The following is a 16,426-nucleotide window of genomic DNA, read 5'->3' as shown; positions in this document are numbered from 1 at the left end:
CCCAGACAGGTGCACAAGCTCCGAATCACTTCCAACTTCTTGCTATTTCCTTGTGGACAGGGCCTATAGAGTGAGTCAGATTCCTATACCAGCAAGACACACAGGAAAGGCCCTTCCTGCCCAGCCACTCATGCTGTGCTAGCCACAGCCTTGGCCTGCCTCTCCTCTGTCTCTGGCCTCATCTCTTTGCACATTCACAGCTCTCAGAATCATTGATACAGTTCATTTTACTTGGCCACTTTGGCCTCCCCTCCTAGTTAGGACCCATCTCAATGCTCTGTTCCTAGGTACAAAGCATCAAACCCACGTCACCTAATCATAAATCTTTGTTTCCTCAGAGTCAAATTCACTTTTCTGGTACACTGGTTTGAGATATTGTAAAGTCACTTTTTCAAAAGATTTTTCATTCAACAGATATGGGGAGGGAAGAGGGGTGCTCTTCACTGACCCAGGTGCTTGTTGTCCCTGCCTTCAGAAGGTGGGCAGCATGGTGGTCCCAGGTACTGAACGCACAGTAAGAAGTGGATTGCAGGATGATCCAGACCACAGGACACTGTGGAGGAGAAAAGCCGCACTGTGCTTTGCTTGAGTCTTATATGGTGAGGTAATAAGTGTGCAAGCATGGTGGGCTGCAGCAGGTGACTGGGGACTGCTCGTCTAGTGGCCTGAGGAGCAGCAAGGAGAGCCAGGAGGAGGGGGTCCAGGCAGGGGCAGAGAGCAGCCAGGATATTTGCTGAGGTTATAGCTAAGTAAATACCAGATGAACTGGGCAGCAGACCAAGATGACATAGAGAGGAGGAAGAGAGCAAGTGGAGTCCTTGAGCTGGGGCCACGGGGCAGGGCTCTGCTCAGACAGCCAGTGTCATGGCCCTGGGAGTGAGATGCCAGCACGATAAGGTCCTCAGTTCTTCTGTGGGATGTTCAGGACACACCACAGATGATAGCAGAGCTGTAATTTTATCACAGGGAGGATGCAAGCACTTGGGGACTGCTAGCATCTGAGCTGCCTGCACATGCAGGGAGAGAAGTGGGTTGTTGGGATGGGAATCTGCAGCTGAAGAGAGGAATCTGAGTCCCACAAAGTTTGTGATTTAATAGGTCTGGAGGAGGCCCAGGAATATGCAGTTCTAGCAAGTCCGAGGAGACACCAAGGAGACTGATATAGGGCCCATAGCCTAAGGTCACAGTAAGGTGGGAGGAACCTCAGAGATGTGAGCTTCAGAAGGGAATGAGGCCCTGAGGGACCAGGCACAGGCACTGACTTATGGAGCACCGTATGGGAAGGGAGGGCTAAGAATAACACAGAGCCATGTATTCCACTGAGTAGAATATCTGGGGCCACACAGGATGATCAGAAAAACTCCATCAGCCCCAGCTGCCTAAAAAGGGTGAGGCCACTTCAGGGTCCCAAGCAGGGCTGGGATAGGTCCGGTCTCAAAAGACCTGGGGGCCCTGCAGCTTAAGAGGCATCAGGGTGCTGCCTGGAGTAAGGTGGTCAGCAGCTCAGGCTGGTTTAGCTGGACTCAAGCCATCAGCACTTGATTCCTCCTCTGAATTGTAAATTGGCCTGGTAACATCACAAGGCATCTAAGGGAACACACACCTGCATCTGGATTTCTCAGCTTCTATAACTTCATGAGCCATGCAAACTAGTAAGGCCTTATGCCACCTCTGCTGCTTTCTGCCACATTGGCCTCTGCACCATGCCAACCTACCTGAACACTGCTCTTCCTCCTGCAGCATGCAGCAGGGCATGCAGTCTTGGCATCCCTTGCCCTCGGGTCACTGCTCTCTGTTCACGGATCAGTTCACAGGCCAGGCAGATGCAGCCACCCAAGACAGATCCACCTCCCACTCCTAGTTCTCAAGGCACTGCTCCATGGGTCAGGAGCCATCCAGCATGTTAAGAGGTAGGGACCAGATCTCACCCACCCTATGCCCACATGTCAGCAGGGAGCTCAGAACTCTAGGGCAGCAGCACTGCATAGCTATTGTGAGGCACCAGCATGATCCCACAGGCCCACTCTTCTGTGCTTCTCCTCTTCCAGTCCTGGGGCTACTGCACAGGAAGCACAGATTATGGCATCTCAGCTACACCTCCACTCCCAGGACAAGTATCAGGAGATATGGGATCAGCTCAAATAGGGTCTGCATGGTGGCAGATCTTTAGAAAGCTCCAGAACAGGCAAAGCCCACTGTTCATCCCTTTGTGACCTCCCTGGTGTGGTCACAGGCAGTGACCTTGCTGAACCAAGACCAGCTTCCAGATTCAAGGGAGCCCATTCACTTACTCCAAGCCCATGGTTCTGTGAGATTCTGTGTTCTTTATTCTTCCTGTAGCCTCAGTCTCTCTGCTAGACAGCTTGAGCAGCTCCAAGGTGACAGAGAACTGCTGTATCTACCTGGCATCAGCTAGCCCTTGATTCAGTGGGGCCCTTTGAGCAACAAGAAGCTATAGTGGGCCTCAAACCTAGCTTCGAGTATGACAGTTGGCCATTGGAACTAGGCACTCAGTCTTCCTCTGGTCACCTAAGATGATGAAGGCCTGATTCTTTAGGCTTTTCTTGTGTGTCACGTGTAACTACCTCAAGACCCAACACTTCTCTCTTAGTAGACTTCCTGCCATTGGGAAAAGGGAAGGGAAGGCCACCCAGGAGACAGGGCTCCATGTCCCAGCCAGAAGTAGAGGCAGAGGTCCATTAGTCTGAAATAAAGGAACCATTGATCCTGGCTGTGGCCTTCTCACCTTGCAGGCACATGCCTGTGGACCAGCATCCTGCAGAAATTTGGGTCTGCTCCTGGCCCTGCACTGGAACAGGCGAGGCTGTAATGGCTCACATGGAGAGCAACCAGCAGCAGTAAGGTGATGCCATGGCCCTCTGCTCTTCATACAGGATAAACAAAGGCATTTCCTAGACCGAGTCATGCTGGTAAACAAGCCTGCATTTACTTACTTCATGTTCATCTGAGGCTTTATATCCCAGGAGTTTAAAGCATTTCTTCCCAGCCAGTGTGTGGGCTAATGGCAGAGGAAGAGCATTCTAAGGAGCAAGGCATGCTTGTTTCTTATGTTCTGATTTGTCCTGACCCCTTCCACCATATTAAGCTTCATCTCTTCATGGCCTTTGCTAACATCAATGAGGACTCATCTTAAGTTCCTTTATGCATGTCATGATTGTTTGCTCTCTGAAACATGGGACTCAACAGTGCAAAATATAGATTCTCTGAAGAAAACCACCCACCTTTCCTCCTGCAACAAAAATCTCTGTGGTACAGAGATGCACATTTAGAAGTAAAAGAAAACAATAAATCAATACCACACTGGGCTGAGCAGGTCTCTGTTCTGCCTTTTATCTAACATGCTGAACAAGTAGCAGTGGATCCTATGGACTAGAGCAGGTGACACTGTCCTATGTCACTTCCCACCCCCTGGAAATTACAGGAGATCCAGTCACAGCAAGGGCTGTGGAGAACCTGGGCAACTTCTAGCCCTGCCACACTCGAGTCACATACAGCCCATGCCTGAAGTCTTCCTCAAACTACTGTAGCCAAGGATAGAGGGTAGGATTAGGGGACAGATTCTCTGCCCACCATCCAGCAAAAGGCCTCAAGGGGGCAGGTGGATGTGTTACTGTCCCTTTGATAACTTCACAGTGCTCATAGCTGTTGTGAGAACCACTGGTGCTTGCAGAGCAACCTAGCTTTTCTGGAGGTTCAGTAGCCTCTGTCTCAGGTCTTTTTTCTGGATGATACTAGCACCCAATGCCCACCTAACATGTTCCATATAGAGCCTTCAACTTCCTCCATGCCCAACAGTTGGCTCCCTGCCATAGCAGATATGGTAGGCCCACTTGAACCCACCCTTGCCTGGCTCACTGCACCCAAGCCCCTCCCAAAAACGTCCCACTAGAATTGAGAAGAGAGGTGCCTGTTTGCAAGGAGTGAATGTGACAGGTGTGTCGACCCTGTTTCCACCAGGTCAGATCCAGGAGCCTGTCAGATAAGAACCCCAACAGCCCCTCAGAAGAGGTTGGGAGGAGTAAGAAGGGATCTGACAGCTTGGAAACCCTCAGTTATGTCTCTGACTTACCCTTGCTCTAATTTTTATTCCCTGATAAGTTTCATTTTCCTAGTGAGCCTGCATTGGTGGAAGGGCCACCAGGGAATGGCTATGACCAGCTACACAGTCCTCCATAGGGCATAAGCTACCCTGTGTGGGGCACAGTTGCAGGCACAGCTCGGGGTAGACTGGGAGAGAGGCTCATCTGTGATTACAAGGTGCTTAGGTGCTCAGTGGCTACTTTCCCAAAGAAGGATCTGGAAAGAATGATTCAGGAATGGTGAAGATATGTGTGAGTCATTGGGGAAAGAGTAAACCTGACATTAGGGAACAGGATTGTGGAAGGTAAGAGAGGAGACAATAGTGAATAAAATGGCTTGTGAAATATAGCTTTGCCCAAATCCTTGAGTCTGGTTCATCCATTGCTTGACCAGACTGAATCTGATGAAGGACCAGACTCTTCTGAAAAAAATACATGGCTGATTTTTATTGTTTTCTGGAGCACATGAGTTGATGTTGGGGACAGATCATTTTCTCACCTTGCTACCCTTGTCTTTCTATGATGACAAAATCCCTGCCCTCAGCACAGCTACCATAAGCACCCAGATCAGAACACACAAGTGCAATCCCATCTTAATACCAGGCTTTCTAATAGCAGCCTTTCCACTTCCTACAGGGGAACCCAACCCTTGATTAGTTCACCCATGCTGGGACCAATACAGCACTGCAGGCCACAATGATGAAAGCAGCCTGCCCAAAGGTCAATTGAGGACACTGGCAGTCACCAGAGAGCATAAGGATATCTGGGCATAGGCTGTGGCTGCTATGTAAGGGGCACATTCCAGAACCAAAGGGCAGGTGCTAGTCCTGGCCTCCCTACCTCATGGTTGTGTTGCCTTGGGCAAACCACCTACTTAACCCTTCCTGCCTCAGTTTTCTCTCATATAGCACAGGAGTAAGGAAAGAATCTACCTGGCATGAGTCATTTGCCTGATACACAGTGAATGTGTACATCTCTGTGTGTGCTAGTATTAATATCTACTCCAGTTACATGCACACACACAGCCTTAACTGTTTGAGATGGGTTCTGAGCTCCTGGAAGATCTTGCTTGGACACAGTAAAGAGCAGTCAGAAAAAACTGGTGAATAACTGACCAGCAGTGGTGACTGCAATTGCCTGTGATGTTTGTGCTGTAAATTACTGGCTCATGAGCACAGCCAGCCTGCCTGGTACCCAGCCCTGCTCCCTCAGTCTCACCCTCTCCAGTTTCCTTCCTGGAGAGGGCTGGTTTCCCCCCATCATTCCATTGCTGGTCACTGCCTGTTTGATCTCAAGGGCACCTTCTGCCTTGGAAGCACCCTTAGAGCACTGGTACACAGGGTCCTCAACAAATACTCAAATGAAGGACTGCTCCCAGAAAGGAGAAGTAGGGGCTTCTACTCCAATCCGTTGGTTATCATCCTCCCAAGCACTGGATGGGCCGTGAAAAAGCAGGCATGGATCAGAGGGCTTCTGGGACCCAGAGTCCAGACAGGAACTGAAAGACCGCCCAGAAGTACCAGATGTTTCCACTTCTGTGAGGGAGCAACCTTTGTTTGGGGCCCAGTGTAGATTGTCCATCAAGATGTGATTTGTAGGAGGCTGGATAGTGCAACCCACCCAGGTACACTGCAGGGGCCAAGCTGTGCCAGGCTGGGTGAGACAGAGGTGATGGCCTTATGCACATGTGTATCCTGGCCATGGTTGTGTTAAGGGAAGGCACAGCTTTCTCCAAGCAAGCACTATTTCTGTCCTGTGGTGTCATCATACTGTGCTACCATGACACAAGGTCTAGACCTGTCCCTGTTGACAGCCCAGTGCTGTCCACCTGCTCTTTAGAACCCCTCAACATTCTGTCTCTCCCTGACACATCTGGCCCAATCTTGCTTATCTGAAGAATAAAAGGGCTTTCTGTTGCCTCAAATTCTTAAGGATGATGAACAAAAGAGGCAGAGACCTAGGGCTGGTAACTGCAGGTTTGGAGAATTCACCTGAAAAGACACAGCACCCTGTCCCTGGGGGTTTTAGCAAAGCTAGCAAGGGCCATTGAAGAACTTACAAAGGAGGAGTTGAAGCTGTCAGAACCTGGATAACAGGGGTGACTTAGGGAGAGGAGGTTGGAGCAGACACAGCAGGGGCAGGCTGTGGTGGGATATGGTGAGGACGGTGCAAACATCTGGATGCCATGCCCCAGATATGCAATCATTCCTGCTGGAAGATATTTCAGACAGACAGAAGCAAGATATAAAAACCAAAGGGCCAGGCCACCAAGGTGGTGGGGAACCCTAATTTCCCTTATGTTTCCATGCTGCATGTCTGCCTGGTGGTAAAAAGCTCCTATGCCCATTCCCACTTCACAGATAGGTGTGAATGAGGGACAGGGAGAATTTGTGGCAGCCTGATCACGAGGCCAGAACTACCACAGCCATGGTCCACTCTGGACCCAGGCCTCTCCACCTCATGGGCTTCTGGCTTCCTCCTCAGAGCTTGGGATCCAGCAGGTCTGTGGGGACCTGAAGAAAGGCATTAACAAGCAGCCCCCAGGGACATAAAGCAGCCGTCAGGACACAGGTAACTGTGCTGTGAGGCAGGAGTACACATTAGTCACGGAAACACATCCATATCCCCCAAAACACCAACGCTCATCAGCCATGCAGACACAAACCCACAAGCACACACTTCCAGTCCCATGCACAACACACAGCACACAGAATTCTCACTCACACGCAGTGTGTACCCTACTATCTCCAAGTTGATTGAGGCCATCAGCTGGCCCTGGGGGCTTCATTCAAGGTCCAGATGTCTGTGGGATTTGCCTATCCAGGGACATTGTCCAAGGGCCTGTATTGGGTGGTGTCCACTTTTGCCAGCCAAGGATGTGACTGTCCATCATTATGAAGGTCAAAAAGGTGCTGCAATTACCAGCGTGGAGAGAAAGCTACAGATGGCAAGGCTTCTCTGGCTGGTTTAAGAGGAGCGATACAAATCACTCCCCATGAGCATTCCCAGAGAAGAATCACTCTGTGTCTCTACTTAGCAGGGACTTCCACTGCTGGGTTGGGCCTTGAAAGAAGAGGAGTTCCCAGGGTCCATGTGTTGGGCTTCAGGGTGCTGGTTTGGTGGGGTTCTGGACAAGACAAACAGACCAGACACAGCCAGCTGGAGGCCCCTCTCCCTGCATACCCCCAGTCCTGAGCCCTTCACTTTCGTTTAGCTTTGGGAGCTTGATGACCCCCCAGTTGGTGAGAGAAGAGCCAAAGGAAAGGTCTCTGGCAGGGAGGGACTCTGGGGACCCCACCTTGCAGAGTACAGGGCCTCTGTCTGAGCCTGGCGGAGAAATGCTGCCTCCCTAGCCTGGTGGTTAAACAAGAAAAGACAACCAGTCCCAGGCATGTCCCTTGATTTTCACCAAATGTGGGAGAAGGAGGTTTACAGACTGGTCTTCCCCCACGCTCCATGAGAGAGAAAATGTTTTTATTTTAAGCCCTCGCCTCCCAAATGATCATCCTATTTCTTTAACACCACACTAATTACAGTAAAAAATACACCCTTGTATCTTCCTCAGGTCTTTCATTTGTAGTGAGAGATATTTGATGCAAATACATTAGCAAAGGGAAGCCTCAGGCAAACAAAGGCTTCCTTCCTGCCCAGCCACACAGAGTCCTGGGCAGCGTCCCCTCCCACTTCCTCGGGCTCCCTCCCTCCCCTCCACGTCTGCCCTGAGCACTGAAGGAAGCCTAGGAAGGAAGGCGAGGTTACAATGCTCAGTATCCATGGGCAACCGAGGACAAAGGACTGTACACTCCCAGGGTGCTGCAGCTGCCCAGCTGCGCCCGCCCTGGCGGGTCCCTCCTGATTTCCAGCTAAGGCTTCCTGGACTTCTAAGCACGACAGGCTTGGAGGCCTTTTTTCCCTCCCATTCTTATTTTCAATGATTAACAATTATCACATATATATTTACAAATGAAAAAATAATTTATTAAGGTGCTGCACTTTTTAGTTGGGAAAATACAACCATCATAACAACATGTATCACTTAGCCTTTTTACCCCAGTGTAGATTTTTAAAAAGTTTTATTGAGGCATACTTTACGTACCATATAGTTCACCCAAATTCATTAATTTTAAATAAATTTACCAAGTTGTGCAACCACCACTGCAAATTAGATTTAGAATATTATTATCCCTCAAATAGTTACAGAGGTAATCCCTATCCCTGCCCATTGTCTACCCTGGAAAATCACAAATCTAATTTCTGTTTCTTAAGGTTCACTTTTTCTGAATATTTCATGTAAATATATCTCTATGATATATAATCTGACTTCTTTTCTTAGCATAGTTTTTTGAGATTTTCTTTTAATGTCTGGAATATATTAGTATTTCATTCCTTTAAATGCCACAGCACATTTTGTTATCCATTTCTCTTGATGGGTAACAATGATAAGTTCATTTCTTTCTAGTAGATGCCTAACAATGGAATTGCTGGACCATGTGGTAAGTTCATATTTAACTTGATAGATAGATAAATAGATAGATAGATTCATACATACATACATACATACATAGATGTATTTGGTAAAGTGTCTGCTCAAATGTTTGCCTTTTCTGGGATTGTGCTCTTCTCAAAATATAAGATCTATTTGTATAATCTCAATACGAATATTTGCATGACATATGTTTTGCAAATATTCTTTCCCAGTCTGTTGCTTATCTTTTTATTTTCTTAATGGGGTCTTTTGAGGTGTAAAAGATTTGAACTGTTTCAAAAAAAACACGAGTTTATTTTGTTTTTTAAATAACTGTAGCAAAAATATACAGCATAAAATTTGCCATATTTTTAAGTTTACATTCATCCTGTTGGACAATCAATCTTTAGCACTATTTTCGTCTTGCAAAACTAAAACTATATATTCCTTAAACATCAGTTTCCTCTTCTCCACTCCCACCTACTCTGGTAACCACCATTCTTGCTTTCTTGCTCTATGAATGTGCTGATTAGAGTACTTCATATAAGTGGAATCATATCATATTTTTCTCTCAGTACTGGTTTCCTTTATGGTTTTACTGGCATAACTGTATGGTTTTTTTACCCAGTCATCTGCTGACTCAATTTGCTTCCACCTTTTGACGATTGTGAATAATGCCGCTGTAAAGCTTTGAAGTTTGATGAGATCTAGTATTTATTTTATAAATCATGATCTTGCTTTTGGTGTTATATCAAAGAATTTTGCCTAAAAATATTTAGAAGGTGTTCTCAAGTGACAATATCTAAAACTTCCATTGTCTTAGCACTTCATTTAAATCTATGATCATTTTGTATTCATTTTTGTGCACAATAGGAAATATAGAGTCCAAATCTATCTTTTTTTTGCTTATGAAAATTCAGTTATCTCAGGACTATTTGTTAAAAAGACTCTCCTTTCCTATGAGTTGCCTTGGAACTTCTGTAAAAACCCAAAAATAAGGATTTATTTCTCCTTTCTGTTCCATCAGTTAATAAGTTTATTCTTATGCATAAGCATAGATTCCATTGAAAGTTGGCAAAACCACCTCAACAAAAGTGAAGATAGAATTTCAGACTTCGAAGACAAGATTGCAGCTGGTGAACAGGAAAGGAAAGATCTTTTAAAAATAACAAGGAATCAGGAAATAACAATTCAGCAGCTGCAAGATGATGCAAAGAAAAATAACATGAGATTGATAGGGATAAATGAAAACAAAGGTGACAACACAAGTGATATCAAGAGGCTATTTATAGAAGTAATAGCCAAAAATTTCCCAAACATGGGAAAGGAAACTGACATACAGATAAGTGAAGCACACAAACTCCAATTAGCCATAAACAAAATAAACCTACATCCAGACATATAATTAACATCACAGAAATTCAGCTTAAGAACAGAACATTAAAAGCTGTTAAGAGAAAAGAGATAGATTACCTATAAAGAGAGGCCCAGCAGAATCACAGCAAACTTTTCAATACAAATAATGAAATCAAGAAGAGAATGGAGTAAAGTATTTCAAAACCTAAAGGAAAACAACTTCCAACCCAGATTGATGTACCTTGCAAAACTGTCCTTCAAAATTGATGGAGAAATAAGATACTTCCACAACAAAGAACAGCTGAAGAGTGTCATGACAATTAAACCTACCCTGCAGAGAATACTGAAAGATATTTTAGATAGATACAAAAATAACGATGCTTCCAGAACACCAACAGAAAAAACCACTAAGCAAGGCAAACAATTAAACAGAGGGGAAAGGTAAAGGACCAAAAGCAGAAAGATAACATGACAAAAATAAGCCAATATATATCAGTTATAACCGTGAATGCAAATGTCCTCAATCCAACAATTGAAAGAAACAGACAGGCAGAATGGATTAAGAAACAACATCAAGCCATTTGCTGTATACAAAGAAACCCAAAAGGAAATTCATAGGCTGAAAGTCAAAGGATATAAAACAATACTTCATGCAACAGAAATCTTCCCCCAAAAGCAAGCGTAGCTATTCTGTTTGCAGACAATGTGAACTTCAAAGCAATGATGATCAAAAGAAATTAAGAAGGTCACCAAATACTAGTTAGGGGAAAACTTCGAGAGGAAGAGGTAACAATCTTAAATATATATGCACCAAGTATGGGAGCACCCAGCTGTATAAAACAAATATTAATAGAAATGAAAACTCAAATAAGTTATCATGCAGTTATAACAGGAGACCCTAACACTCATTGACACAAAGAGGCAGAGCAACTAGACAGAAAGTCGGCAAAGAAATAACAGAACTGAGTCAAATGTGTGAAAAAATGGATTTAGTAGACACGTACAGAGTATTCCACTCACAACATCAGAATATACATTCTTCTCAGCTTCACATGGGGCATTCTCTCAAATAGGCCGTATACAAGCTCACAGAACATGCTTAAGTAAAAGCAAAAGAATCACAATGCATATTATCTGATCATAGTGCCATGAAACTAGAAATTAATGAAAAAGAAACTTCAAAAACTCTATAAACACATGGAAATTAAATAATACACTCCTGAACATTCATCAAGTCACTGAGGAAATTAAAGAAGAAATTAAACAATCTCTACAAGCAAACACAAATATAAATTCAACTTTCTAGAACTTGTGGGATGCAATGAAAGCAGTTCTCAGAGGGAAATTTATTGCAGTGAATTCCCACAACAGGAAAATAGAATGAAACAAATAACCTGACACTATGCCTCATATATTTAGAAAAAGAAGAGCAAGATAAAACAAAAGCCCAAAGATTGGAGGAAATTACAAAGATCAGAGCAAAAATCAACACAGTAGAGAAATAATAAGAAAATAATATGAAAAATAAAAAAATCAAAGAGTTGGCTTTTTGCAAGAATAAATAAAATTGATAAACCCCTAGCCAGCACTATTTTAAGAAAGAAAAGAAAAATCTCAAATTCTGCCATGAGGAATGAGAAGGGTAAAATCAGTACAGATCCTGTAGAAATACAGAAGGTCATCAATATCTGCTTTGAAAATCTTACTCTCATAGGTCTGGTAACACCGAAGAAATGGACAGATTCCTAAAAATATATGAGTTACCAAAACTGGATCGTGAAGATGTAAAACTGCTGAATAACCGAATTTCATTTAATGAAATTGAAAATGTAATTAGAACCTTACCAAAAAAGAAAAGCCAAGTTCCTAAAGGATTCACTGCTGAAATTCAAGGAATTCAAGGAAAAAATTCAAAAAACACTTAATTCCAACACTCCTCAAACCCTTCAACGAAATTGAAAGGGAAGTAATTCTCCCTAACTCATCCCTGGAGGCAAGTATTACCCTAATACCAAAACCAGAGAAAGACTCAATCAAAAGAAAGAACTATAGGCCAATCTTCCTAATGAACATAGATGCAAAATCCTCAGTAAATTACTGGCAAACAGAATGTAGCAAGTCATCAAGAAAATTATACACCATGACCAGGTAGGATTCATCCCAGGAATGTAGGGATGGTTCAACAAACACAAATCAAGTAACAAAGCATGGCATATAAATAGAGCCAAATATAAGAATCACATCACCATTTCCTTTTATCAAAAGCAGAAAAAGCTCTTGATAAAGTCCAACACTCATTCATGATAAGAACCCTATAGAAAAATCAGAATAGATGGTCTTTACCTCAATCTGATAAAAGCCATCTATGACAAGCCAATAGCCAGTATCACATTAAATGGTCAAAAACTGAAAGCTTTTACTCTAAAATCAGGAATAAGACAAGAACATTTGCTATCATCATTTTATTCAATGTGGTACTGAAAACATTAGCCAAAGCAATTAGACAGGAGAGAGAAATAAAAGGAATAAGGATAGGAAAGGAAGAAGTTAAATTATCACTCTACATAGAAGAACCCCAACACTCCACCTAATAATCAAATTCAGTAATGTAGTTGTGTACAAAATCAACATTCAAAATCAGTAGCATCCCTGTACAAATAAAACAAACTCACTGAGAGAGAAATAAGAGAAGCCACATCCTTCACAATAGCATCCAAAAAAACAAAATACTTAGGAATCAATCTAACAAAGGAAGTAAAAGATCTATTCAGTGAAAATTACAATACTCTGAAAAACAGAAATCAAAGAAGATCTCAGAAAATGGAAAGACATTTCTTGTTCACAGATACAAAAACAAACATTGTGAAAATGGCCATTCTCCCAAAATTGTTATACAAATTTAATGCAATTCTCATAAAAATATCATTAGCAAACCTCACAGATCTAGAGAAAACACTCCTAAAATTTATCTGGAACCAGAAGAGATTTAGAATAGGAAAGGCAATTCTGGACAACAAATGCAAGGCAGCAGGCACCACAATACCTGGCTTGAAGTTATACTACAAAGCTACTTTGATAAAATCAGCATGGTACTGACAAAAAAAACAGATGTGATGATCAATGGAACAGACTAAAAGATGCAAACACAACTACAAAAACACCTTATCTTTGACAAAGGACTAAACTTGTTCACTGAAAGAAAGATAGCCTCTTTAATAAGTGGTGCTAGAAAAACTGGCTTTCCATATGCCAAAAATTAAAACTCGACCCATGCCTACCACCATGCACTAAACTAAAGTCAAAATGGATCAAAGATCTAAATACTAAAGCAGAAACACTAAATCTCCTGGAAGACAAAATAGATAGAAATCTTGAAGACATAGGGGTAGATAGAGAATTCATGAACAAAAATCAAACTGCATGAGAAATACTTCCCAAAATCAATAGCTGGGATCTCATTTTATTAAAAATTTTTTGCATGTCAAAAGAAATCACCAAAGAGTCAAAAGAAAACCCATGAATAGGGAAAAGATCTTAGTGAAAGGTCCCTCAAACAAAGGACTTCTATCTAGAACAGATAAAGAATTTTGAAAAATCAGACCTCCAAAATCCAAAGACTGAATCCAAAAATGAGCATCTGAGATAAAACACAATTCTCAGATGAAGAAACACAAATGGCAAATAAATACATGAAAAAATTTTCAACATCATTAGTCTGTAGACAAATGCACATTAAAACCACACTGAGACTTCATCTCACCCCAGAAAGAATGGCCAGGATCAAGAAAACAACCACAACAAATGCTGGAGAGGCTGTGGGGGAAAAGGAACTTTTCTGCACTGTTGGTGCGAGTGTAGACTGGTGCAACCACTGTGGAAATCAGTCTAAAGTTTCCTCAAAAAGCTGGGATTGGAAATTTCATTTGACCGAGCGATTCCACTTCTGGACATATTTCCTGAAGAATTGAAAACATCATACCACAGTGATATATGTGCACCCATGTTTGTAGCAATATAATTTGTAATAGCCAAGTCTTGGAAACAACCTAGATGCCCATCAACTGAAGAATGGATAAAAAAAGATGTGGTATTTTTTATGCAATGGAGTACTACTCCGCTATATAGAAGGATCATCTTGAAGTTTTTATAGGTAAATGGACACAACTTGTGACCATACTCTGAAGTGAAATAAATCAATCTCACATGTATAAGTATTGTATTGTCTTTCTAGTATAAGCAACTGAAAGAGTGAATAAGATGCCAAATCCTCAACAAATATCGTGAAAGGATACAAAATTGCTCAAAGGGGAAAAGATAACTCAAATAGAGTAAAGGAGAAAAGGAAAGGAAAAGAAAAAAGCTACAAATTTGTATGAACACACATAAGATAGCTAAGATGATTGTACTACTAATTCTTGGAACAAAACAGTTAACATTCATAGGATTAGATCAATTTTGCATGTTTTTATCTGGTAATCTGAGTAACTCTTTTAAAGATAACTATGCAAAATAATAATCTTAGCTATGCTCCTACCACCTAGGCTTGAAAACCTATATTGTTATTGTTTTGGGCTCTTTGTTATTGTTATTTATTTGTCTCTTTTGCTTCTTGTTTTTCTTGTATTTTCTTTTGCTTTGTTTTTCCCTCTAATACAAAAAGGACGGATATACATGTATAGGCTTATACATGCATAGAACTTCACCTAAAGAGTTTACAAGAACTGATTTTATTACATGTGGCGGTATGAACAACTACTTTGAAGAAAACAAGACCTTATGCTACCTACTGCTGATTTCCTATTATCTTGTTTTGAAGGCCAATAATGCTTTTATTGTTTTGATTGGTTTTAGTCTGTTTTCTATTATTTGATTTCAATATGTATGAAGGTATGGACAGGTATTTTGAAGAGAACAAGAGACATTATAGTAGCCATTGCTGATTTCCCTGTTGTCTGGTTTTGAAAGCCTATTATGCTTTCATTCTTTTGTTTTGATTGGTTTTATACTGTATCATTTTCTTTGAATTCTTTGTGTGTGAAGATATGGACAATTATTTCAAAGAAAACAAGAGACATTATTGTAGCCACTGTTGATTTTCTATTGCCTTGTTTTGAAATCCTTTGTTGCTTGCATTGTTTTGTTCTGATCTGCCTTGTTCTGTTTTGGTTTGTATTATTCTCTTTTTAAAAAGATTGAGTTGAATCTATTAATCATAACTGACATCTTTTTTTTTTGTCTTTTTCTTTTTTTATCGGTACTGGGGATCAAACTCATGACCACACACTTGCAAGGCAAGGCACTTATGCCACTGAGATAAATCCCCAGCCCTGAGAACTGACATCTTAATGTTAATTCTTCCAGTCTGTGAATGTGGGATGTCTCTCTTGTTTATTTAGACCTTCTTTAATTTCTCTCTGCAACATTTTATTATTCTCAGTGAACTGGTATTGTATTACTTTATTTAAATTTATTCCTAAATTTTTTATTCTATTGTACACAAAATTGCATTCTTGATTTTATCCTTAGATATTCCATCACAGGCATATAGAAATATACTTGGCTTTTTTGTATTTCTCTTATATCCTGTGCCCTTTCTATACTTCTTAACTGGTTCTAAATGTCTTCTGTGCAGTTAGGATTTTCTATGTATAGAACTTAACATTTTCAAGTGAACCAATTTTGTTTCCTCATTTCTATTCTTGTTGCTTTTTATTTCTTTTTCTTGCCTGGTTGCACTGGATAGAACTGGTAAGGCTACGTCAAAAAGTAGCAAAGACAGCAGGCACCCTCTTCTTCTTCCTGGTCTCAGGAGAAGCACACAATCAATCATTCACCAAAAAGTGAAATGTTTACTGCACATTACGTTAGACACTTTTTTCAGGTTAGGGAAATTCCCTTGAAGAATTACTGCACGTCAGGCCCTGTGGCAGGTTGTCAGGCAGGTTGCCATTTGTGCTCACTACAAGGCAGGAATATGTCTTTTTTAAAGTCTAGATAATAAGGGTACAGGTGAATGACTAAGAGACCAGAGTCTCGAACCAATGATTGGCAAACTAGAATCCGAACTCAAGGCTGACCAGCTCCAAACACCATCGTCAGCCCCGGGGGTTAGTCCACTGCTGTTCACAGAGCAAAAGCATCATAGCATGTATTTCTATAAGCTCCCAGAATCCCAAGACAGGTGAGAGAGGGGTCCAGGCCAAGTGTGTAACATTCAGCTCCAGGAGGAAACTCAACCTGGGGAATCTGAGATAGAGCCATGTGTCCACTTACTAGAATGTTGCATTTTTCTTCCTTTTTGGTGGCCTCATGGTGCAAAATACTCCTTTCCATGGAGCAGTGTCACAGCATGGCCTCCCGGGAGACAGTACCATTCCCAGCTGCAGCTCACAGACTGAACAGGGCAGTAGTGACTGCAGTAGTGACTGTACAGGAACTGCAGAGCTGTGGCTCTCTCCGGTTGCAGCTGGTTACACTTCTCGCTTTCAGGAGTTTTGGCCTCTGG

Source organism: Cavia porcellus, unplaced genomic scaffold (assembly GCF_034190915.1).
Source record: "Cavia porcellus strain 051 isolate PalLab524CR breed Dunkin Hartley unplaced genomic scaffold, mCavPor4.1 scaffold_22, whole genome shotgun sequence".
NCBI classification, from domain to species: Eukaryota; Metazoa; Chordata; class Mammalia; order Rodentia; family Caviidae; genus Cavia; species Cavia porcellus.
Note: the sequence above shows the minus strand (reverse complement) of the source record.